The 25,893-nt window shown below is 32.6% G+C and overlaps 2 protein-coding genes across 14 annotated transcripts in view; one reads left to right on the top strand and one right to left on the bottom strand.

The window, feature by feature from the left end:
- Positions 1–7,676, bottom strand: part of MRP (Multidrug-Resistance like Protein 1) — a 130,386-nt gene extending 122,710 nt beyond the window's left edge. For all 13 annotated transcript variants that reach the window (XM_075296375.1, XM_075296380.1, XM_075296372.1 and 10 more), the window contains exon 1: positions 7,549–7,676. The gene's annotated coding sequence lies outside the window, so the exon portion shown is untranslated. The remainder of the gene's footprint in view (positions 1–7,548) is intronic.
- Positions 1–25,893, top strand: part of LOC142226386 (uncharacterized) — a 76,347-nt gene that overhangs the window by 26,521 nt on the left and 23,933 nt on the right. The gene's annotated exons all lie outside the window — the stretch shown is intronic.

Below are 25,893 nucleotides of genomic sequence, written 5' to 3'. Positions count from 1 at the left end.
TCAACTAGTGCTAAAATTGACTTACGTTTATGGCAACAAATTTATTTTAATTTTAGTTAGTTTTTAAATTTTTTTTAAGAAATTACGCTCCAGCGCAATGAAATTTTGTTTACTTCAAGTATGTCTCAAAAACTTTATGATGTTAACGAGGGTATAAAATACAATGACCGTACAAATAAATGCAATGCTATCTAAAGCAGAAGTAATTTTTCCTACACTGAAAAAAATATTGTCGTAAGACCAAAGATTTCTCGACCTTAAAACATGAATGCGTTTTTTGCTTAGCATAGAAGACACATTTTTTTTCATTGTAGAAAAGTCGCTTTGTCCTTATAATTAAGTGATTCGACTTAAAAATTGGTATCATAACATGAAAGAAAAAATGCTCGGGCTACGGTCAACTTGATTTGAATAATTCAGAAAAATTCTTTAAATTTAATGAAATTGTCTTTAAATCTGTTGTCTTTTTGCATCTTGACTACAAAGCAAAAAATCGTTCAAAAATAGGACAAGTTTTTCAACACTTTATTTTGAAGACGTTTTTTACTTGAAACATAGCATAATTTCTATTGGAAGCCGAGTCTTAATTTGGAAAATATAGTTGTCGTTAACTTGTTTTTAAAGGACTTTCATAGCATATGAAGAAAAAAGCTGAAAAAGCGAAAAATTAAAATTTGCTTCCTAGAAGCAAGTACACAAAACCCAAATTTAAAAGAGAATTGTGTCCTAAAAATAACCTTACTTGTATTCTCCGCTTCTTTGGCTCAGAATCAATACCAAAATTTTTAAAGTAAAGACAAAATCTTTGGAACCGGGCATGACTTTTTTTCAGTGTAGGCGGGCTTCATTAAATCAGGAAGCTTTTAGAAAAACACACCTTAAAACAAGAAAATGGGTAAAATAAAAAGAAATCTTAGTTAAAACTGTTCAAGAGGCTTTGCAGCTTATACTGGATTTTACCGTATAAAATTTTCTTTTTTAGTTTTCTTGCTTTTGTGTCGATAACATTGAATATTTAATCAGCTGGAAAAAAATTGGGGCATTAGAGGGTTAAGTTACTGAAAAGAAAATGCCAGATACCCATCTCGCAAGCCTGACTATACATGTATGTTTCAGTGTTGGCCACTACACATTTCCATAGTCTTCAGCGAGATCTGGCCGGGTGAGATGATTTAATTTGGTTCTTTAATGTTAATTTCTTATGAAATTTACATACGAGAATTATTCTTCCCAAATTTAACCAATTTTTCACCGGCATTGTGCGTCATCTTTTCGTATAACTTACAATCCCTTAATCTTATTTTTAGATGTCGATTTGTTACTACACTAATGTACCAACAAATCGAAATCTATTTTTAAAGACATTGCTGAATTCACCTGACTGGCGAACGATCACACAATGCCTTGTTTCTAGTCAACAACAATTACTGTGATAACTACTATGAAACTGATTTTTAAGGACACAACAACAATTCTAACGATAATATTAGTAATGTTTTTTTCCTTATTTACGGCGGGCTCCTCGTAGCTTACTATTTTTATGTTAGCCTGATATCAATGCAGGCTGGTTCAATAATTTTTTCACTTTTTAAAGAAAATTTTGTAGTCTATAGGAAAAAATTGGAGTTCAAAATTTCAAGAATGTCTTTAGTCCCATACGAAGTTCAAGATGGGCGCCTTTGTAGTAAAATTTAAAACTTTAAAGAAATAATGAACTATTTTGTGAGAAGTACGAAATTAGTAAATCTTGATGCTTCATTTGTGTATAATTTTTCCCCGATTTTTAGTTCATTTAACCAACGTACGCAAAAAATTATAAGCGTAAAAAACATTCTCCAAACATAATATTTCCATGAAAATAAATATAAAATAAATAATAAAATAAAGTTAAATTGGCTTTAGTGAAATGGAAGGTTCACTTTTTTTGAGTGTAATAATTCAGAAAAAATCTTCAAAATTAATTAAATTTGTTTCTGTTTTGCAACTTGACTGCGGAGCACAAAGTGTTCAAAAATATGACATGTTTTTAAAGACGTTTTTACTTGAAATAGTCGATTCTGAATTTGGAAATTTAAACACGTTTTTAAAGGACTTTGGTAGCATATGAAGAAAAAAGCTGAAAACAAAACAAAAAAATTAAATTTGTTTCCTAGAATCAAGTACGCAAAACCTAAATTTAAAAGAGAATTTTGCATCCTTACTTATATTATCAGCTTCTTTGGCTCGGAATGAATATTAAAATCATTAAAGTAAAGACAAAATCTTTGGAACCGTACATTAATTTTTTTAGAGTATTAAAATTTTGAATAAATTAACTTTTTAGTTTGATTATAGTTTTAAAATATTTAAATATTAATAAAATGTAGTCAAAAATGTTGAGAAAACTGTACAATTTCGAACTTTTACATCCTCGTAAGTTCTCCTAAAATACTTCCAATTATTATATTTATTAGAATCATACATTAAATGGAGGTTCGTACTCATACTCTTTATCTTAAGCTCAACGTAGATGCAAAAAAGCTCGTTTATAATATCATATATTTCCTTATCCAGAGAAAAAATTGTTCGTTTGCAAAATTTTAATGAAAAATTTAATCAATATTAGAATTTTTCTCCATTAGTGCACAATAAAATGATAACATAATAATTGAGTTGTATCTGTTGATGTATGCTGCTGAATTTTATTTATTTGTTAAATAAAGCTCCGTTGTGAAATTTATATCATTATTTGTTTAAGTTTCTTATTATTATATTTTTTTGTTTGTGGAAAAGGTTTCTCACCTTAAGGGTGTTAATACTAAACGCCAATGATGACAACTATAAGATAAGACAGTTTTTATATACATAAATAACCTTCTCCTGGTAGTTTAGATAAAAATGTTTATGAAATATTTAAAAACTGTCATAAAGATTTTTTTTCGGTTTAAGTAAAGTAAATATGCAAAGGTCACCATTCAATCTTAAACTAGAAAAAAAAGAATAAAATAAATATTGTGAAATTAATTTAATAATTAAAGTCAAGTAAACTTTCTCAAAACATAAAAATTGCATAAACTAAAATCGAATTAAATTGGATTTAGGATTCATTTTTTTATTGAAGAAATATATTTTTCGTTTAAAGAAATAATCTTTAATTTAACTTAAATATTAAATCTTTGTATTTAAGATAAAATGCATCAATCATAAAAAATTTAATTGGATCAATTAATTTTTAATTGATTTTCAATTAATTTTTTAATTAATACTATCATTTTTGAGATTGAAAACATTTCAATAAAAAAATTAATTGGATCAATTAATTTCGTGATTGAATCAGAAAACAAATTTTGTGTTTACGTAAATAGCTTTGTTAATAGAGAATGGTAAAGAGAGAATGAAATTCGATGAATGACATCTGCATCCGAATTTTAATATTATAGAGCCTAGATTGAAAGCTAAACAGCTTCCTAAACAAAACGCATCATCTGTGGCTCAAAATCAATATCAAAATTCTTAATGGAATGTCAAACTGAACGATATTAAAGAAATATTCACGAAAATACATATTACAGCGTGAAATCTATACTATGATACCATTATATTTCGATTTAAGATTCAAAAGAACTTTAAGGATGTTAAATCTCCAAAATAAAAGTTACCTATTTTTATCTTCCGTCCAAAAATTAAAATTAAAAACCTCAGTTAATTTAAAGATTATTTTTAAAAATCGGAAATTATTTAATTTAAGAACATAGGAAATAATTAAAAAATTGATTGAAAAATAAAAATTTAACCGATACTATTAAAATTTTAATTTAAAAGTGAATGCTGTTCATTTATCTTTATTATAACACTTTTATATTTGGATTTAAGTGAATTTTAAGGACTGTATAATCCTGAAAAAAAAATCACCAAAATATTTCCAATTAAAAAGTTGATTGATATTTTCAATTGAAAGTTAAATATAAAAGCTAAATATTTAATCAAAATTAAAAATGAATGCCCTTAAGAAACAATACAAAACAAAATGATTGAAAGTTTTTCGATTTTAATTAAAACATATTAACATTTTAATTAAATAATTAAATATTTCAAATAAAACAAGTATATACGACCGTAAGTTCGGCCAGGCCACCATGGATTGCGTAGAAACTTCTACTAAAGACTGTCATCCACAATCGAATTACTTGGGTTGCGGTAACACTTGTTGATGGCAAAGTATCTTAAAACTTCCTTAACACCGTCTTCTAAATTGTAAGTTAGTCCATATGGAGGATATATTAAACAAAAAAGGCCGATTAAATACATATATAATTCAGTTCGACAAAATTTTCTATAGAAATAAAATTTTGGCAAAATTTTCTGTAGAAATGATTTTGACAAAATTTTCTATAGAAATAAAATGTTGACAAAATTTTTTATGGGAATAAAATTTTGACTAAACTTTCTATAGTAATAAAATTTTGACAAAATTTTCTATAGAAATAAAATGTTGACAAAATTTTCTATAGGAATAAAATTTTGGTAGATTATTTTTGGCGATATGGACCAATTTTTGTGTGATTGGCCATCAGCTATATATAACTATAGACCGATATGGACCAATTTTTGCATGGCTGTTAGCGGCCATATACTAGCGCAATGTACCAAATTTCAACCGAATCGGATGAATTTTGCTTCTCCAGGAGGTTCCGGAGGTCAAATCTGGGGATCTATTTATATGGGGGATATATATAATTATGGACCGATATGGACCAATTTTTGCATGGCTGTTAGAGACCATATACTAACACCACGTACCAAATTTCAACAGGATCGGATGAATTTTGCTTCTGGGATCGGTTTATATGGGGGCTATATATAATTATGGACCGATATGGACCAATTTTTTCATGGTTGTTAGAGACCATATACTGACACCACGTACCAAATTTCAACTGTATCGGATAAATTTTGTTCCTCTAAGAGGGCCAGAGGTCAAATTTGGGGATCGGTTTATAAGGGGGCTATATATAATTATGGACTGATATGGACCAATTTTTTCATGGTTGTTAGAGACCATATACTAACATCACATACCAAATTTCAACCGGATCGGATGAATTTTGCTCCTCCAAGAGGCTCCGCAATCCAAATCTGGGGGTCGGTTTATATGGGGGCTATACGTAAAAGTGGTCCGATATGGCCCATTTGCAATATCATCCGACCTACATCAATAACAACTACTTATTAGAGGTGTGCACGTGAGTAATATTTTACTCACGCTCACGCACACTCACGACGGAAAAATCTTACTCACGCACACTCACAAAAGGAAATTTTGTACTCACGCACGAAAATGTCGTGACTCACGAAAAATATCGTGACTCACGAAAAATGCCGTGACTCACGAATAGTTTTATGAGTAATTTACTTTAGCGACGTGTCTGAAATCATGAACTTTATTCAAATCGAGAGCGTTATTACACTCTTAACATCCCAGGTATCACTAAAATTGTAAATGAGTTTAACTCTTAATCGTTGTATGTTGGTGAGCAGGATTATTTTCGTGAGCGTAATTCTTTACTCACGCAAGAAATTTTGGTTTATTAATCACGCTCACGTACACTCACGCCGTTGCCATGAGCGTGACTCACGCGTGAGTCACGATAATTTCGTGTCACGTGCACACCTCTACTACTTATGCCAAGTTTCAAGTCGATAGCTTGTTTCGTTCGGAAGTTAGCGTGATTTCAACAGACGGACGGACGGACATGCTTAAATCGACTCAGAATTTCTCCACGACTCAAAATATATATATATATACTTTATGGGGTCTTAGTGCAATATTTTGATGTGTTACAAATGAAATGACAAAGTTCATATACCTATGGCGGAGGGTATAACAAAAATCTTTAAAAAAAACGCTAAATTGGAAGAAAATTACTCCAACTGAACATTAACTAGTTATTAATAAATAAATAATTGATTATCTTATTTAAACAATTTATTGAATTTTGTCAAAAAAAACTTATATTTTTAATTGAAGCAATTGAAAAAAATCAAGTAAATTTTTAAACAAGAATATTTTTTATTTCCAATTAATTCTGTGGTTGATAATATAATTTTCATATTGAAACAATATCAATTAAAAAAATAATTAGGTAAATTAATGTCATAATTGAATCCTTTTTTCTGATTAAAATTATATTTAGTTCGATTTTTCTTTAGTTTTGAGTTAAAATTTTGTGAACCAATTAATGAGATGAATTCAATTATTTCCAATTAAAATTTGTTATTATTTCTTTAATTGGATTTCTTTTATTTTCTTCAAATGAGATTTATTTATTTTAATTAAAAATATAAAAATTTTCTATTATTTTCTTAATTAATTTGTTTTATTATTTTTCTTTTTTTTTTTTGTTAATATTTGAGGATACCATATAATTTTTTCAGTGTACATTTCTTTCTACTTTCAGTATATTTCGTTTGCTATTTTGCATACTAGAGCTTCTCTTGTTTTTTTTTTTTTGTTATTGTTGTATAAATTGAAGCTTACCGGTATTACTATGCCATTGTCACATGTGACTATAATTAATTTTACACGTAAGTTCTATTAAACAAAAGTTCATTGGCACTTGAAATAACATTCTTTTGAAATTTTGCTCTCGCAAAACAACTTAAAGATATGAATTTCACTTGTTACGAAAACATCTAAAATTTCATAGAGCAAAATCAAAAACTCACAAATTTAAGTAGCGAACTATTGAAAAAGAAAGTCCATAAAATAAAAAAATATATAAGAGGGGAGTTATCTTACATTTTTTTATCAGTGAAAAAAAAAAAACAGTGTTCACAAAATGCCTAATCATTGGCCATGTGACGTCATAACATACAAATGAATGAATGTGTGGTGATGGGTGACTGGGTGAGTGAGTTATAGTTGACGATATGCCACAAAGTTCTAAAAAAAAATAACAAATTGGTTGAAGTTTTATAAAAATCCATTAATTGAGTCAGATGATGAAGAGATGGGGGAATTTTTAAGCATGAATCGATAAAATCCCCTCTCTAGGTTTTTATAAATATGCACATTTGATGTAAAAACAGCGTTTGTAGTTTTTCTTAGTTGCTATGGATGATGAAAAACTATAATTGCAACAATTAACATAGCAAATTGTAGATTTAATTCAAGGTTTTCCAATTAAAACGAGATAAAAAAACTTTAATTCCAAGTTGTTTTAATGTAAATAAAAAAAAATTCGTAATTTCATTAATTTTTTGTTGATAACAGTTTTTATATAAGAGCAAATCACAGTTAATCACAATTTAAAATATGTAACAAATTGTACCATATTTGAATTTAGTTTTATTTTAAACTTTCACTCTTTGTTTTATTTAGATTTTAAAGTTTTTGTGTTTGTGTTTTTTTTTTTTCGACCAGCGACCATCGACCATCTCATTCTATTACAACAAACGCAAGAAATTCTTTGATATTTTTTATGCATAATTTATTTTTTCTTCTTTCAAAAATGATTATTTCTCATTTGTTTCATTCATTCAACCGGTTGACTTTTATTTCTTAATTACCTTCTTTTATTTCCACACCATAAAATTGTATAATTCAAATGTGTTGGTGGATACTCGCGAGACTCGTTTTTCGAATCCGAATGCTGTTTTAATAACCGTCACGCTCGAAGCTCTTGCACTAACTGAACTTTTGTTAATTCTGTGTAAGGGTTTTTGTTTAAAAATTTATTAAAAATCGTTAACTAAAAACAAATACTCATGCTCACCAATACGATAGAGCAAACAAGCAAAAAAACGAAACGAACATCATGAGTTGGTGTTATTCCTATTCAACCGTCGAACGGAACGGACGTGTTTTTTCAATAGCGGATAAACTCATAGTAATAGGTACCTACTACGAATTTCAAGTGTGGTGGGATATTAAGCCACCATGCAGCGAAATTCCAAGTCATCCACTGGGTTGCTAACTTCAGGGCCCAGTGGACGGGTATCGACTGGAGTTATAAATCTGGGCAATGACCAAGAGTTAGGCCCAATTAGTCGACCTGTAGACGGGTCGACAGGTGGCGACACACTGACAAGTCGAACTTTTTCTAAGGTAACGACATCAAAAGGAGGTAATCCCTCACGAAAGAGATTCAAGGAACGCAGAAATGCTTTGTTTATCCTAAAGAAGTTAGGATCAGTCGACCCAAGCACGTTGTCGGCTAAACAAAGCGATTCCTTAAAATGGGCTCAAGGAATTCTTGAGACTGGAAAAAGGGAACGATCGCCGGATGAGCTGCCATCCTCCAAAAGGGATCAAAGATCGTTTGCCTCAGTTGCTAAATATAGCCTTGTGATGGCTATCATTAATAAAGGAGCATTGGACGGTATGGTTCCAAAGCAAAAATGGGGGGAAATTGAGAATGCTCTATCTGTCGTCTACTCACAGGTACTGGAAAAGTTTCCCGGCCCAGATCCTCGACACCAAGAGGCTGGTTGGTATCAAGGACGATTTAAGCTAGTCGCATTTGAGGACCAGAGGTCTATAGAATGTTTTAAAGCTGCTCTGATACTAATTGGTGAAGTTTGGGAAGGAGCTGCTCTAGAGTTAGTCGAGAAGAAAGACATACCGGCTAGACCTAGAGCACATGCCTGGATACCTGCAAACCCTTCTGACCCTGAATCTATTTTAAATAGACTGAAACGATGCAATCCAGATCTTCCAACAGCTGATTGGAAGGTTGGCCGTTTGGATGAAGTGGATGGACCAAGACGGCATGCAGTGTTTATATTGAACACTCAGTCTTTGCCACATCTGGCAAAGTCCCAGGGCCGTGTATGTTATGGCTTTCATTATATCCAAATGAAGGTGTATAAAAACGATCAGCTAAAGGATTCAGAAATGGACAAGCCTCTGTCTGAATCAGAAGTAAGCGGATCCTCTTGCGAAGTCGAGGGAGATACCAAAGTTGAAGACATGGATAGATACCGTATGCGTGAGGAGGCTTCTATTGCCTCAGAACTCACCAAAGTCGAACCTATGGTTATTGCGAGAGTCACCGATATCTCTGAAGAGGACATTCTTGATGACTCGATCGAAGCGGCTGATGTGACGGTTGTTGAAAATCTCGATGGTCCTACGGATCCTCCAGATAAATCTTCATCATTGTAAGGCTGCATGTGCTGCCTTAAAAGTTCTCCTGATGAAAGGGGACATAGATATAGTTCTTATTCAAGAACCATATGTTTACAAAAACAAAATATGTGAATTAAGTACTCCGGGGTTCAAACTATTGCAGTATACTGGTAATGATGTAAATCGAGCCTGTATAATTGCTAAAAACGAGCTCAATTTGTTTCTGCTTCCCTCAATGTGCAATACAGACACTGTCGTTGCAAGTTTAGAAATAGCCAAATGCAAATATTGGGTATCTTCGGTCTACATGGGACATGACAGGGAGATGCCTCCATATGCCGTTAAGACCTTAGTTGAGGAGTCACTGAAAACAAAGGCGAAACTCATTATGGGATGCGATGCGAATGCACATCATAGTATATGGGGAAGTAGTGATACTAATGCAAGGGGAGAGTCGCTAATAGAGTTTATTTTGCGTACTAATCTGGTAGTTTGCAACAAGGGAGATGTCCCAACCTTTGTCACTAAAAACAGGCAAGAGGTTTTGGACATCACCTTGGCCTCGCAAGAACTAAATGAAATGATATCTGAGTGGCAGGTTTTAAGTGAACACAGCTTCTCAGATCATCGCTACATCAGTTTCAAATTGGATGTTCATATCACCAAGATCATATTTCCGCCAAATGTTAGGAAAGCTGACTGGAATAGGTATAGGGAATCGTTCAATATGATGATACCGGAAATAACAGAGACAAATATGAGAAATGTGCAAGATATCGAACACGCAGTGGAGCGGATTACTAAGGCCTTCAACATCTCACTGAAAGCTGCATGCCCTAGAGGAAAGCCAAGGGGGAAACATCGACCACCATGGTGGTCTACGGAATTAAGTAATATGAGGAAATCCTGCAGGAAGCTCTTTAACAAGGCAAAGTCCACCAGAGCCCCTGAGGACTGGGACGCTTACAAGAAGAATCTGAGAGGATACAAGCGAGAACTGAGAAAGGCTCAGCATAACTCTTGGAATGCTTACTGCAGCAGTATTGAGAATACGTCCGAGGCTTCCAGACTACGGAAGGTTCTAGCATCCACCAACTCCGCTCCAGGTTTCATTAAAACATCGGAGGGCAATTGGACAACGTCCAGTAAGGAGACGCTGGAGGTACTATTGGACACACATTTTCCTGGAAATCAGACGGTTGAACCATGTACTGGCGGTGCCACAGTTGCTCAGCGGTCGTTTCCTGTCGAGGAAATTGTATCGGAAACTAGAATAAGATGGGCGCTAAATAGCTTTGGACCATTCAAATCCCCTGGACCTGATGGAATTACTCCGGCGGAGTTACAAGCTGTAACTGACAAAATTATCCCCTGGTTGTCGGTGATATATAAAGGATGTATCAACTTATCATATATCCCAGGAAAGTGGAGGGAAACAAAAGTCGTTTTCATACCTAAAGCGGGAAAAGCCTCTCACTCGAGGGCGAAGGATTTCCGACCAATCAGCTTATCCTCATTCCTACTTAAGACTCTGGAGAGGATGATAGATATTTATCTTAGAACTAGCATCGATTCAAGTTTGTTCTCGAAACGACAGCATGCATACTCGAAGGGCAGGTCTACTGAGACCGCACTACATGAACTAGTCAGCTTTATTGAAAGCTCACTATCTGTCAAAGAATACACAATCGTGGCGTTTCTAGACATCGAAGGGGCGTTCAATAATGTCCATCCGAGCTCGATATTAAATGGACTGACAACTCTGAATGTTGATCCATGTATACTCAGGCTGTTAGACGAACTGCTAATGAAGAGACGTATTTCAGCCACACTAGGACAAGCAAACATACAAAGGTATGTGAACAGAGGCACTCCCCAAGGAGGAGTCCTATCACCTCTTCTTTGGAATGTTGCTATAAATAGCCTTCTGGTTACTCTAGAAAAAGAAAGGATAAAAGTGGTGGCATACGCAGATGATGTGGCTCTGGCAGTCAGGGGAAAATTCCCATCCACAATCAGAGATATTATTCAGAGGGCCCTCCGGATGACTGAGAAATGGGCGAAAGACAATGGTCTTGGGGTAAATCCTGCAAAGACAGAATTAGTCATGTACTGCAACGATCGCAAAACTCCCACGGTTAGGCCTATTTCCTTAGGGGGTATTGAAATTCCCTTTGGTGAATGTGCAAAATACCTTGGCGTTATTTTGGACAGGAAGCTGAACTTTAAGCTTAATATTGAAGAAAGGGCGAGAAAGGCAACTGTAGCTTTGTACTCGTGCAAAAAGGCAATAGGAAAAAAGTGGGGACTGAAACCAAAAATTGTGCATTGGCTATACACGGCAGTGGTTAGACCTATAATGCTATATGGTGTTGTAGTCTGGTGGCCGGCACTTCAGAAACCGACTTGTTTAGATAAAGTTCAGCGTATGGCGTGTTTGTGTATTTCAGGCGCATTCAGCAAGACAGGAACAAATTCCCTTAATGTCGTGCTGCATCTATTGCCTTTAGACATTTTGGCCAAACAGTCAGCTGCAACAACGGCTGTGCGGTTGCGCGAACTATCGCTGTGGTCGGAAAAAGGTTACGGTCACAGTTCTGTCCTCAAAACAATGCCAGATGTGCCTAACGTAGTGGATTACACTTTGGCGAGTCCACTTTTCGACAAAAAGTTTGAGACTCTAATCCCCAACAGTGAGGCGTGGTGCACACGGACCCCGGGGAATAGGGAATATATAGATTTCTACACTGATGGCTCCAAATTGGATGGACAAGTGGGGTTCGGAGTATATTCTAATGATCTGGAACTTCGAATAGCGAAAAGATTACCTAATCACTGTAGTGTTTTTCAGGCTGAAATATTAGCGGTGGGAGAGGTGGCGAATTGGCTGAGAAGTAATGTTCCAAAAAATGTGGGCATTAATATATACTCAGACAGTCAACCTGCAATAAAATCCTTGGACTCTGTGTTCCTCAACTCGAAAACGGCCATCGACTGCCGCAAATCTCTCAATGAGATGGCTGAGCAGTACAATATTCACCTAATATGGGTGCCTGGCCATAGGAACATACCGGGGAACTGCGAAGCGGATGAGTTGGCAAGGCTAGGGACTACCTTACATATTCCAGGGGAACTAGAATTTGTTGGTATGCCCCTAGCTACCTGCAAGCTCATGCTGCGTGAGAAGGCTGTTATGATGGCAAATGTTCGATGGGAGAATTGTAAGGGTTGTAACGACACCAAGCAAATATGGCCCCATTTCAACTTAAACCGCACACTAGATATGCTAATGTTCTCGAGACGTCAGATATCACTCCTGATATCTGCTATAACGGGTCGCTGCCTGATAGGCGATTTTGCAAAAACTATTGGCGCGAAGTATAATGACTATTGTATGAGCTGTCATGATGCAGAGGAAAAAGAATCAATTAAACACCTCTTGTGTGAGTGTCCTGCATTTTGTGTAAAGCGCAAGCAACTTTTAGGAGCATATAGCTTCAGATTACTGGCGGATCTGGAAAACGTTAACTTAAGCAGTCTGCTACTGTTTTTGGAACAATCTGGTTGGTTCAACAAAGAAAAATAATCAAGAAGGTTCAGCGGTTAAAACTAGAAGTGCCCATATGTAATAGGTACTTTTAGTTAATGTGGTATCACAATGGACTGAATAGTCTAAGTGAGCCTGAATCTTAATCGGGCTGCCACTTTAACCTAACCTAACCTAACCTATTCTTGTTGTTAATTATCTTGGGATTTTACTGATACTGATACTCTTAACGGTGAGAGAAAGAGAGAGGGAGAGCGAGAGCGCTCAAATAAGCTTAGTTTTTCATATCAAATGTATCAGATTTTGTATAGGGGGCGACATTCTCTTAAATATAGCCATGTTGTGAAATTCATGATCTTTTTTATACCATGCACCACACTGTGGAACAGGTTATTATAACCCAGCAAAAAAAGCGTCGCCAAAAAAGTAGTGAAAATGTTCTTTTTGGATCCAGAAGTGATGCAAAATTGGCGCAGAAGCGATGAATTTAACATGGGCTTGTCATAGGACGGATGTCCACCATTTCAACAGCCGTTGCACTGAATATGCACCACTTCTTTAAATGTGATCCGAATTCAGTGTTTTGGATGTGAATTAAAAAATGTTGTGGTATTTTGACAAATAATTAATTTTTATAATTTTTTTATGATTTTTAATGCAATCTAACAGTTGTCTGAAACCCTTGACCTCAAATATTTTCAAAATTTCGCAATTTTTCTAGAATGAATTTAGAAATTTTTTCGACAAAATTTAAATAATTTATACCATTTTATTAATCCTTACACTGTTTTTAACATATTTAAAACAAAAAATGTTAAAATTGCCCTTTAAAAGTATGAAAAAATCGAGTTATAAAAAATTGAATTAAAAGAACTTCCTGAGTAGTTAAAATAAATAACATCTCTGGATGGACATTTTTGGAAGTGCTTTTAAAGTTGTGTCTTTAGAAGTACTTCCAAATCTTTTTGCTGGGAAGATAGTGCATATGTTTTTCTCTACAGTCATTTTTACTACAATGAATCTATGCAATATTTGATTGAATGATATCTGGATAAGAAAAAAAGTGGGATAAAATTATTGGACCAATAGGATCCCACATTAAAAAAAACGCCTGCCCTATTTCAATGATTTTGTCTTTACACAAAGGATTTTTGTTATTGATATTGAGCTTAAGAAGCACAGCGAAAGTCAAATCCAAAGATTTTGACCCTCCCTTAAGGATTTTGGTATTGAATCCGAGCCAAGGATGCGACTTGGGAGCCACCGTGGTGCAATGGTTAGCATGCCCGCCTTGCATACACAAGGTCGTGGGTCGATTCCTGCTTCGACCGAACACCAAAAAGTTTTTCAGCGGTGGATTATTCCACCTCAGTAATGCTGGTGACATTTCTGAGGGTCTCAATACTTCTCTAAGGGGTTTCACTGCAATGTGGAACGCCGTTCGGACTCGGCTATAAAAAGGAGGTCCCTTGTCATTGAGCTTAACATGGAATCGGGCAGCACTCAGTGATAAGAGAGAAGTTCACCAATGTGGTATCACAATGGACTGAATAGTCTAAGTGAGCCTGATACATCGGGCTGCCACCTAACCTAACCTAAGGATGCGACTTCATTAAAATAAAGGCATTTTTAGCGACCTATCTGGCTTAGAGCTTTTATTTATCAAATTTTCATTCTCTTTTCGCGGTATATTAAAGCTAAACATCCAAATTAATACGGATACTTCAAAGTACAAAATGTTTTCTTAATTCCAAAAAAAAAAAAACTTTAAACCAAAAATGTTAAATCCTCAAAATAATTCTTAGCTTGCATTTGAAGCGTTTTTATCTTAAATCTAAAGAATCAATATTTCAGTTAATTTAAAGGCGATTTATTTAAAACAAAAATGTGTTTCTTTACTTTAAGGAAAATTTCCAAATTGTGTGTTTTAAATTTAATGAAGAGATTATAAACTTTTTTTTTAACCAAAAATTCTTTATTTTAAAGAAATTTGTCCTCAATATTTTACAAATTGCGAGTTATAAAAATTAGGTTTACGTTATATTTACGTGATACTTTTCTGGAAAAAATTAATTAATTCGTGTTTTATGATTTTTTCGTGAGACATTAAAGTTCGTTAAAAACTTGGATCCAAAGATTTTGACCTACTCTTAAGGATTTTGGCACTGACACCGAGCCAAAGATGCGGCTTCATTAAAATTAAGACATTTTTAAGGACCTATCTAGCTTTGAATCAACAAAATCAAAATAAGGATACATTTTACATTCTCTTTTCATGATATATTAATAATACTATTCACGTACAAACAAATGCCAGTTTAAAAATCCACATAATAACAAATACTTCAAGCTAAAGAATATTTTCTTAACTCTAAAAAAACCTCAAACCAAAAATGCAAAATCTCCATAATAAGTCTTAGAATATATTTGAAGCACTTTTATCTTAAATCTAAATATTTAATATATCAGCGAGTTTCTTCGTCAATTTCTTTAAATCAAAAATGTTTTTCTTTCTTTAAGAAAAATTTTCCTTAGTTCACAGACATACAACTTTAACGGAGGGCCGCAAATTTCCATTATTCCTGTCCTTAATTTAATGAAAAACAAATTTCAAGAACAATTTTAAACTTTCTTTTAATTAAATTTTATTATTTTTAACCCTCTAATGCCCCAATTTTTTTGCCAGCCGATTAAATTGTCAATGTTAACGACACAAAAGCAAGAAAACTAAACAAGAAAAATTTATACGGTAAAATATATGCTGCAAAGCCTCTTGAACAGTTTCAACTAAGTTTTCTTTTTATTTTACCCATTTTTGTTGTCTTAAGGAGTGTTTTACTTAAAGCTTTTTTATTAAATGAAGCCCGTCTAAAGGCGGGATTGGGTATTAGAGGGTTAAGAAATTGTGTAAATTACGTGCCCTAAAATTTCTATTGCATAATCTTTCACATTAGATATAATAATTATAATTTTTCTTTGTACACTGAATAAAATATTGACGTAATGTGAAAGATTATGAAACCTAAATTTTAGAATACGCAATTTATTTATTTTATTAAGGTCAAATATCCTAAAAAAAATAAAGAAATTTTAATTAACCTTTAACAGGTAAGGTGAAATTTTTTGCGTATTTCGGGACGTGGGTAAATTTGACCCCCTCTTTTACATAAATATTTTTTCTATAAAAAAATAGTTTTTTGTGTCATTATTACATTTGTTGATTAGAACACATTGTATTTAGCGAAAATAAAACAATAGTTCGAAATATTATATGTACTTTCAAAAATTAACAGGCACTTTATTTCACGCGTCTTATTTAAAATACATGTAAACAAGTGTGCGAGGTGGTAAATTTAAGGTTAAAAAATTGTAAGGTTAAAAGAATTTTCATAAACCTTGCATTAAGAAATGTTTTACTTAAATTTAGAACACGAATCTTTGAAAGTTCCTTCCCTTAGTTAAAATCGTATGTCCTTAAAGTAAGGCCAAATTCCCTTAAAGTAAAGTAAACATCTTTGATTTAAAGAAATAATCTTTAAATTAACTGAGTTGTTGATTTTGTGGATTAAAGATAAAAAAGCTTCAAAAATGGAAGTATACAATGTTATAAATTTTCAAGACGAATTAAATTTTTCCAATTAATGGAGTTTTGATTGATTCAACAAATTTTTTAATTGAAACAAAAATCAATCACAAAAATTAAGAGTATCAATTCATTTTTTTATTGGATCAATTAATTTTGTAATTGACTTTCATTAATTTTTTAAATTGATATTATCATTTCTGTGATCGAACATATTTCAATTAAAAATTAATTCGATCAATAAATTTCGTGATTGAAGACAAAAAATATTTTTTGGTGTGCAGACTATACAGTTTGTAAGAAAGATGTGCGTGAAGATAAATTCCGAATTTAGTTAGCACAGACACAAACCATTTTTATGCAGAGCTCTGTTAATTAGTTATCTGCGTTTGTAATACAGTTTGGCCAAGTTTCTAAAATTAACCTACTTTTTCAAAAATTAACCAAAATTTTTATTACTGTTAACATAGTTTCACATATGAATGCTTATCTAAATGTTACAGAGTAATTAAATATTTTTTAAAACTAAAACATAGACTCATAAATCTCATGTGGTATATAGGTCACGGTGGAAAGGATGGTGTATGGGTCATAGTGGAACAATTGTCCATTTGGCCACAATGGCCACTGGAGGCATCCTGTCCAGGATTTTATAAAGAATTTTATTTTTCTACAAAACTGACCGGCGGATCTAAAAAAATCTATAAAATATCGGTAGAGCTCTTCAAGCTCTTTCAAATGGTGTATGGGTCATTGTGGGACAATTGACCATTTGGCCACAATGGCCACTGGAGGAATCCTCTCTAGAATTTTATAAATAAATTGATTTTTCTCCAAAACTGACCGGCGGATCTAGAAAATTCTATCAAATATCGATAGAGCTCTTCAAGCTCTTTCATATGGTGTATGGGTCATAGTGGGACAATTGTCCATTTGGATGGATCTAGAAAATTCTATGAAATATCGATAGAGCTCTTCAAGCTCTTTCATATGGTGTATGGGTCATAGTGGGACAATTGTCCACGTGGCCACAATGGTCACGTGAGTCTCATCCTCTCAAAAAATTGTGCCGAAAAACTCAATTTTCTGCAAAATTTTGAGACATAGTATGTGTGAATGTAGCTGTGAGTAATAATGCCACAAGTGGGTGGTTTAATTTTAGATAAAGTAAATTGGTCAGGAAGACCATTTAATATTTTTCCATGTGATCAAAAAATAAATCTATCATTGGTTAGGGCAGAAAATATCTCTGTTAACTCGTTACAGTGCTCTGTTATCTCCTTTATGAAGCTCTGTTAACTAATTAACAGAGCTCTGCAAAAAAATGGTTTGTGTCTGTGCTAACTAAATTCGGAATTTATCTTCACGCACATGTAAGAAAGCCTTGTAGCTATTATTGCCATCAACATCAGGGTTGGCCTGTCACAAACTGTGACTTTTGCGACATACGTTTGCGACGGTATAATACGTATGTCGCAAAAGTCGTAAACCTACTGTAGAAAACCAAATTTTGAATAGAAGAAATCCTGAACATTTTTTAATTTAGTTTGACAGCATATGCTGTGAGTTTCTGCAGAAATTTGTGAAAGTTTTCCCATGGTCAAGCCTATTTTCTTAGGTGGTATCGAAATTCCCGTTAGTGAGTGTGTAAAATACCTTGGAGTTATATTGGACAGGAGACTGAACTTAAAGCTAAGAAAGGACGAGGAAATCCACGGTTACCCTGTACTCGTGCAAAAAGCAATAGGGAAAATGTGGGGACTAAAACCGAAAATTGTGAACATTCCTAAGAATTGAAACTTCTTCGCACCTACCATCGTCTTGGATATCATCGAATTCGCTGCCTAGCCGACGCGACTAAAGTATTTTCAGTTTGCGACTTTTGTTACTTTTTCTACATTTACGACGCGTATGTGACGTTTACGACGTTTACAACTTTGCGACAGTCGCAAACCTAAAAAAGTTTGATACAGACCATCTCTGATCAACATACAATTTTTTTACATTCATAAACGCACAAAGGACGCATGCAGTTAATCATTTCTACATTGTTGGGCACATATCCCAATGAAAATAGACTTTATTTGAAGAGAGCCATTTTAGTTGGTACCTTTCTTACAATAGATGTACCAAAAACAAATTTTGGAGACGTAATTTTTCGAAGAAATTAAAAAAACTGTCACTGTCAAAAGAATAATGTTTGCGATATCCATTTTCCAAACGTTTTTTTCTTTGCTTGAACACAATTATCGCTATAGCCATCATTACTCTGCATTGCTTGAGCTGTTAAGCAATTCCATTTATAGATCAGATTGCTGATTTAAAGATACTTGATTTATAGAAAACATACCACTTTAAATTATCCCTTTCTTACAAAATACAACATTTTGAAATGGAAATAATTTTATACATATCCCAAAAATATTTGCAATATTTCGAAAGGATATTCAGTATTTCATACTGCATTAAATTTTCATTAGGAAACATTAATAATGTATATTATTTAAAACATGAAGACAGACAAGAACAGTGCTTGATGTTAACGAAATGGACTACGATTTTGGATTAAAAAGTATTTTTTATTGCAACAAAAAATTTTTTTCTTGTTATAAAAGTTTGAAATTTACGAAGAAAACAACGAAGTTTGCTTCGCTACTTCATTATTGGTCCAGATGATTTTTAGAGTATAGACTTTTATAAGGATGAAGAAGTAACCGACTTTAAAATATTCAAGGCCTTCAAGAAAGTGGCAGTGGAAGACAACTATTGCGAATTATTTTATGGAGTAGTCTGTTATATTAAAATAAACCATTCTTCATTTACTCAATAACGAATTTATTAATAATGCGTATCATGCTAACTATATAATTATGTTCGTTATCAATATTCTAAGGTGATATATGATTGAAGATAAATTCTTACTCTGATTCCAAATATGTTAATTCTATTGATTTTCATATGGGAACATTTGGGCAAAAGTTTATATAAATTCTCTTAAATTTTTCAGAAAACTATTTTGGTACCTCTTTTCTTTCTTAGCAAATTTCAAAATTCACTTTTGAGTGAGAAAAGAGTGTAGAGTGTAGTAAAAAAACAAGGTGTTTTTGTGTATAATAGTTGTGTTCCATTACCTACTACTAGTTACTATTTTTATTAGTTTTTGCTAGAAAACGTTCCTCAACTCCAAAAATTGTAAACATTTTAAGAGAACAAAGTCAAAATGAATTTCTCTTTACCACTCTTCTACTAGATGTTACTCGGTAAGTTCTTCCGAGTAAAAGTATTAGATATATTTAAAAAAAATAATTCAAATAACAATACTTCTGTCTTTTAATTAAAATTACTTCTTGGTGCTCGTCCACAAGATCAAATTCTTTTACGTCGGCAAGATCATTTTGAGCGCCCTATTTTCTCGTCCGCTATCAAAATATTCATTTAAATTTTCGTACAAGCACTGCGACTCCTTTGCTTTTTCGAGTCTAACATATGTAATTTGCTTTGGTAAAGTTGTATGCTTTTTAGAATATGTAAGGCTTTATCTTGAACACATTTTTCAACATATAATATTTTGAATACTACATCTTCAAAAAATCGCGTCTGTAACACATACCACAAACACGTTCTGCTTCAAGCATATATATTTTCCGGATCGGTCTAAACAAAATATTGTTTGTGTTGTTCAAACACCTTAGACATACACTGGTAGAAAAACATTTTAAAGAAATTTTCTTTGTGTATATGTTATATATTTTTAAGGCGCCAATTGACTACTTCCATTATTTTACTTGCAACATACATTATATGCTTGCACTTAAAAATATTGTTTTAAAAATCTTGAGTTCCAAACATATAATTTGTACACCCAAACATATGAAAAAAAGTATTTTTCTTCGGTGTATCACTACAAAACGTTTCAGTGTCCTAACAGTTTTTGTTCTGCTTCAAGCATATTTTTCAAAATGTGTTCAAGCAAAAAATTGTTTCCACAGAGCAAACATATTATGTTTCACTCTAAGAATATATTTTGTAAGGCCCCTAGAAAAAAAGTTTTGATTTGATTTTCTCTACACTGAAAGAAGAGTTTTCTTTTCTGAGGAACGGACATTTTAGAAAAGCAAAGTTTTCTTCTGACGATAAAAATTTTTCTTTCAATGTAAATCAATAATTTTAGAGACGACCGTTGAATTGCTCTAAACGAAAATACTGTATAAAATAGGAGAATTTGTCTGAAATTTCGTTCCGGAGGAAAGTATTTTTTCTTTGGATGTAGGAATAAAATGTTGATCAATTCTCCCTATACATGTTATACGAAAGTCAGTAGTAAGTTACACGAAGTTGCAGCGAATGCGATTGTCTTTCTTACCACTGCTATCATTTTTCTAGCTTCACTGGTTAAAAAAATTAACCATGGAATAGTTAAATTACCTATTAGTATAATTAAATAACACAATTTGCTATTGTTAAATTCGAGTCAACTAGACAATATTTAAATTTATTTACTGCTAAATTTACCTTATACACAGAGAATGAATATGATCACCTCAAACATGTTTCAAGAGCAAAATGTTATTTTTGCATGGTGACCATGTAAAATGTTTATCGCAAAAATGTTGTTTTCTCTCTCCAAACATAACATTTTTTTCCGAAAACAGATACATAATTTCCGAGAAAAAAACATGGTTGCGATAAAAATGTTACATGGTCACTATCCAAAAATAACATTTTGCTCTTGAAACCTGTTTGAGGTGATCATATTCCTTCTCTGGGTGTATAACGTTATTTTTTTTTCTCAGTGCGGGAATGACAAAATTCTCTATAAAAACAAAATTTTGACAAAGTTTTTTCTTGGAATAAAATTTGAGAACATTTTCTATAGGAATAAAAGTTTTTATACAATTTTCTAAAGGACAAAAATTTTGACATAATTTTCTATAGGAATAAAATTAAAAAAAAATTATTTTGACAACATTTCCTCAAGATGTAAAATTTTTAGAAAATTTCCTCTAGTAATAAAATGTTAAAAAAAAAATTTTCTATAGGAATATACTTTCAAAGACCATTATTGATAAGTTCTCCCTTTTTGTAGAAGTAGCAATTTTCCCTTGACGGTGTAAGCCAAAAATATTTAAAAATTCGTCACATTTATAATTCAGTGGATATTTATAAACCCAAAATAATCTTTTAGTCTCCAATCACTTTCTACGAGTACATAACGATTTGAACATTTCGACAAAACTTGCACCTAAAGAAAATTTTTGGAGCCAAAAGAAAATGTCGTTTGTCTAAAATTTCGCTCCTCAGAAAAAAAATGTTTTTTTTTTTCAGTATGTAAATTGTATAGTCCGGCACCTTAACGGCATTGAATTTTTGAATCAGGCTGGAAGTACTACATGAATTATTCTTTAGTTTGTATTAAAATTTTCATTTTATAACAACGAATTCTTTGTTTTTTTTTTTTTTTTTTTAATAATAAAATAAGTGTTTAAAACTCATTTTCACCAATTTCTATACATTCGGTTTTAATCGGTTTTGAGCAAAATAAAAATACGAAAAACCGACTAAAAATTTGTTTTTTTTTTTGATAAACCGAAAACCGTCTTTTGAAAAACCGGTTTTTTGGACATCCTAAATGCAACAGGAATTTTCGCTAGAGATGCGTACCGGACATAAAGTTTTAATGAAGATGAAAGTTTTTACACCCTGACCAGAAATGTAGAGTATAAAAAGAATACCAAATAAAACGTTCCTATTCAACATAAATATACACACAAAAAAATTTCACGAAAAATTTTCCAATTAAAATTTTAATTGAGTTTTAAAAAATATTCAATTAAAAATTTAATTGATTCAACAAATTTTTTAAGTGAAACAAAAATCAATCACAAAAATAATAGTATCAATTAATTTTTTAATTGGATCAATTAACTTTTTAATTGACCTTCAATTAATTTTTTAATTGATACCATCATTTATGTGATTGAAGACATTTCAATTAAAAATTAATTGGATCAATTAATTTCGTGATTGAATCAGAAAAAAAATTGTTGTGTGTATACAGATCCGTGCACCTAATTACACCCTCAAAAAAATCGCTTCTGTAACATATACACTGAAAAAAATATTGTCGTGTGGTCAAAGATTTCATGTCTTTAAACTACGGATACAAATTTTGCTTAGCATAGAAGACGCATTTCTCTAAAATAAAGTTATTTTCCTTGTCCAAAAGTCGATAAACTTTTCAATGAAGTCGTATTGTCCTTATAACTAAGTGATTTGACTTAAAAATGGGTATCTTAATATGAAAGAAAAAATTTATAGGCTAAGGTCAACTTGACTTTAATAATTCAGAAAAATTCTTTAAATTTAATGAAATTGTCTTTAAATTTGTTGTCTTTTTGCATCTTGACTACAAAGCAAAAAATCGTTCAAATATAGGACATGTTTTTCAAAACTTTATTTTAAAGAAGTTTTTTACTTCAAACATTGCATAATTTCTACTGGAAGTCGAGTTCTAATTTGGAAAATAAAGTTGCCGTTAACTCGTTTTTAAAGGACTTTGATAGCATATGAAGAAAAAAAGCTGAGAAAGCGAAAAATTAAAATTTGCTTCCTAGAAGCAAGTACACAAAACCTAAATTTAAAAGAGAATTGTGTCTTAAAAGTATCCTTACTTGTATTCTCTGCTTCTTTGGCTCGGAATCAATACCAAATGTTTTAAAGTAAAGACAAAATCTTTGGAACCGAGTATGCTTTTTTTTCAGTGTACCCCAAACACATTTTGCTTCAAGCATAAATATTTTCAGGATTGGTCCAAACAAAATATTGTTTGTATTGTTCAAACATATTATGTTTCACCTTAGGGCATACACTAGTAGAAAAAAAAAATTAATGAAATTTTCTTTGTGTGGATATATTTTTAAGGCGCCAATTGGTTACTTCCATTATTTTACTTGCAGCATACTATCTAGGTCTCTCTTTGCAAACACATATATGTTTATAGGCTATTTCTAAATTAATATATGTTTGCATCTAAGCATATTATATTTACAAACATTTTATGTCCCAAACATAATATGTTCTAACATATTAACATATATGTCCCAAACATGTTATGCTAGTTTATGAACATTATATGCTTGCACTTAAAAATATTGTGTTAAAAATTTTTGAGTTCCAAACATATAATTTTTACACCCAAACATATGAAAACCAGTCTTTTTCATCCGTGTAGGGACAGCTTAACAATAGTTATTCCGGGGGCTCAATTTAGCTAATTCTTCCGTTATTTCCAAATTTCTGTTTTTGGTTTTCCATATCACACTTGCCTCACTACAACTGAATAAATTGTGACCCCCTCTAACCCATTTTCTGTGAACTTTCCTAACGAGTCTATTATCATGCACATCTTCAACCGTGCAAATAAATAGGGACACATAGTTTTTTTTTAATACGAAGTTTATTAAAAGTTTTTAATATTTAGTACCAAAATCATTATTACTGATAACTGCTTCACATGTGCGAGGCATTGAGTTTACCAGGCTTTCTTGGTTTCAGTGTTCAAATCATGAAAATTTTTGATATTCAAGAGCCCAACTTTGGACTTTACTACTTCCCATAAGTTCTCGATGGGATTTAGATCTGGACTGCATGATGACCACTTCAGAACTCTAACCGAACTGTCCACAAACCATTGCTTTACATGGCAAGCGGTATGTTTCGGATCGTTATTCTGCTGAAATATCCCATGTAACCGGCATATTTTCGTCGACATATGGTAACTTTGTGTCATTTAGTATATATGCGTACTGGAATTGGTCCATAGCACCTTCAATTTTATGTAAAGGTTCGACGTGGTGTCGGATCCTCCGTGGTTAAGAGAGATAATGGATCCTCCTCCGTGGTTAAGAGTAGCTCGAGTATACCTTAGATTATATTCATCGCACTTTGGACGACGAACATATCAGGGGACACTCTGTTTATCTTCGTTTCATCTGAAAAAATATTCTTTCCATTCCACAGTTGTCCAGAGGCGGTATTTTTTAGCAAAAGCCAATCGAAGTTTTCGGTTTCGCTCGGACAGCAAAGGCTTCTTCCGAGAATTTCTTCCAAAGAATCCTGCCTCCCGCCAACGACGTTTTATAGTGTCTATAGATGGTTGCCTTTCATTTTCACCGAAAAGTGCAGCCCGTATCTCTGTAGCCGATTTATGTGGTTTTTCCTTTGATTCGCGGACAATCATCATGTCTTCCCGAGCTGTTGTTATCCGCTTCCCTGCTTACGAGGCAACTTTTCATTAGTATAATTCTTTTTGTAGTATGTTATGGCGTTATTTACCATCGTTTTGGACACTTTTAAGACATCAGCGATTTGTCTGCAAGATATTCAATCTTGATGCATTTGTAGTATTATTTTTCTTGTACTGGCGTCACAAGATTTGTTTCTGCCCATTGCCAAATATTTAATTAAAACACAGATCACTGTAAATGGAGTAGTTGTAAGGATTGCTTCCGAAATCAGAAAACAAAACAAACCTTTTACAAAAAAAATCAAGAAAAAAACACTGTCCCTAATTTAGTGCACGATCGCCTTTTTCACTTTTTGAAGAAAACACGTGCTATTTGCAAAGTAACTGTAAATTCAGTGTGGTCATTGTCATACATTAGCCTACAGATGCTAAGTCAAAGCAAACAGTGTGAAAACTTGGCGTTTTGTGCATTGCAAGGACTGAAATTTTTTTGAAATGAGGCACCCCGCGGTTGTGTCCCTAATTACATATATCCCCTTTCTTACACTTATCTTTGTTCATACTTTTTTTTCGTAATTTCTTATAAAACTGTTAAGTCATTGTTAAAGTGTCATAATTTATGTACATATTTGCAAATAATGTCTTATTGAACAAATATAGAGAAGATCTTATTCGAAAAAGAGAAAAAAGAGTCACGAATATTTGTACTGAGATTTGATATTTCGAAGCACATACTCTCGTACTCTTCTCTACCTCTCACAATTTTTTGGATCTCCTAACAATAGATCTTTGTATTTGTTTTTCTAGATTATTAGCACGTCACCATTCATGTATGTCGCGTGCTATCGTCCACTACAGCTGATATCCCTGAATATTTCTTATCAATTAAAATGTAAAAATGATTCTTCAAATACACTTGGAGAAATATTTTTTCATCCCGTCATTTGATAAACCAAAGTTTGCAGCATTCATTCGGAGTTGTAGGATACAAAGAAATAAATATTAATATGCTAAACCGGGTAGCGGACATGAAGTGTTACCAAATTCAATTTTAAAAAGTATCACATTTAGTGGCACTTTGGCCAATATGAAGTGTTACCAAATTCAATTTTAAAAAGTATCACATTTAGTGGCACTTTGGCCAATATGAAGTGTTACCAAATTCAATTTTAAAAAGTATCACATTTAGTGGCACTTTGGCCAATATACCATATACTCGTATGTATACATATTTTTGGGAAAAAGCATACGAAAAAGTACAACATTTTTCCAAAAATATTTATAAAAAGTACAAAACATTTTCATTTCGAATGACAAATTTCGTTCTTTTAAGGAAATTTTTGGAATGAGCTAAAATTCCAGAAAATTACTTTGGTGCAGCATACAACTCGTTTTTGACCGATTAATAA

Source organism: Haematobia irritans, chromosome 2, assembly GCF_050003625.1.
Source record: "Haematobia irritans isolate KBUSLIRL chromosome 2, ASM5000362v1, whole genome shotgun sequence".
In the NCBI taxonomy this organism is placed as follows: domain Eukaryota; kingdom Metazoa; phylum Arthropoda; class Insecta; order Diptera; family Muscidae; genus Haematobia; species Haematobia irritans.
The sequence above is the reverse complement of the archived record's forward strand: the minus strand, read 5'-3'. Positions and strand labels throughout refer to the sequence as shown.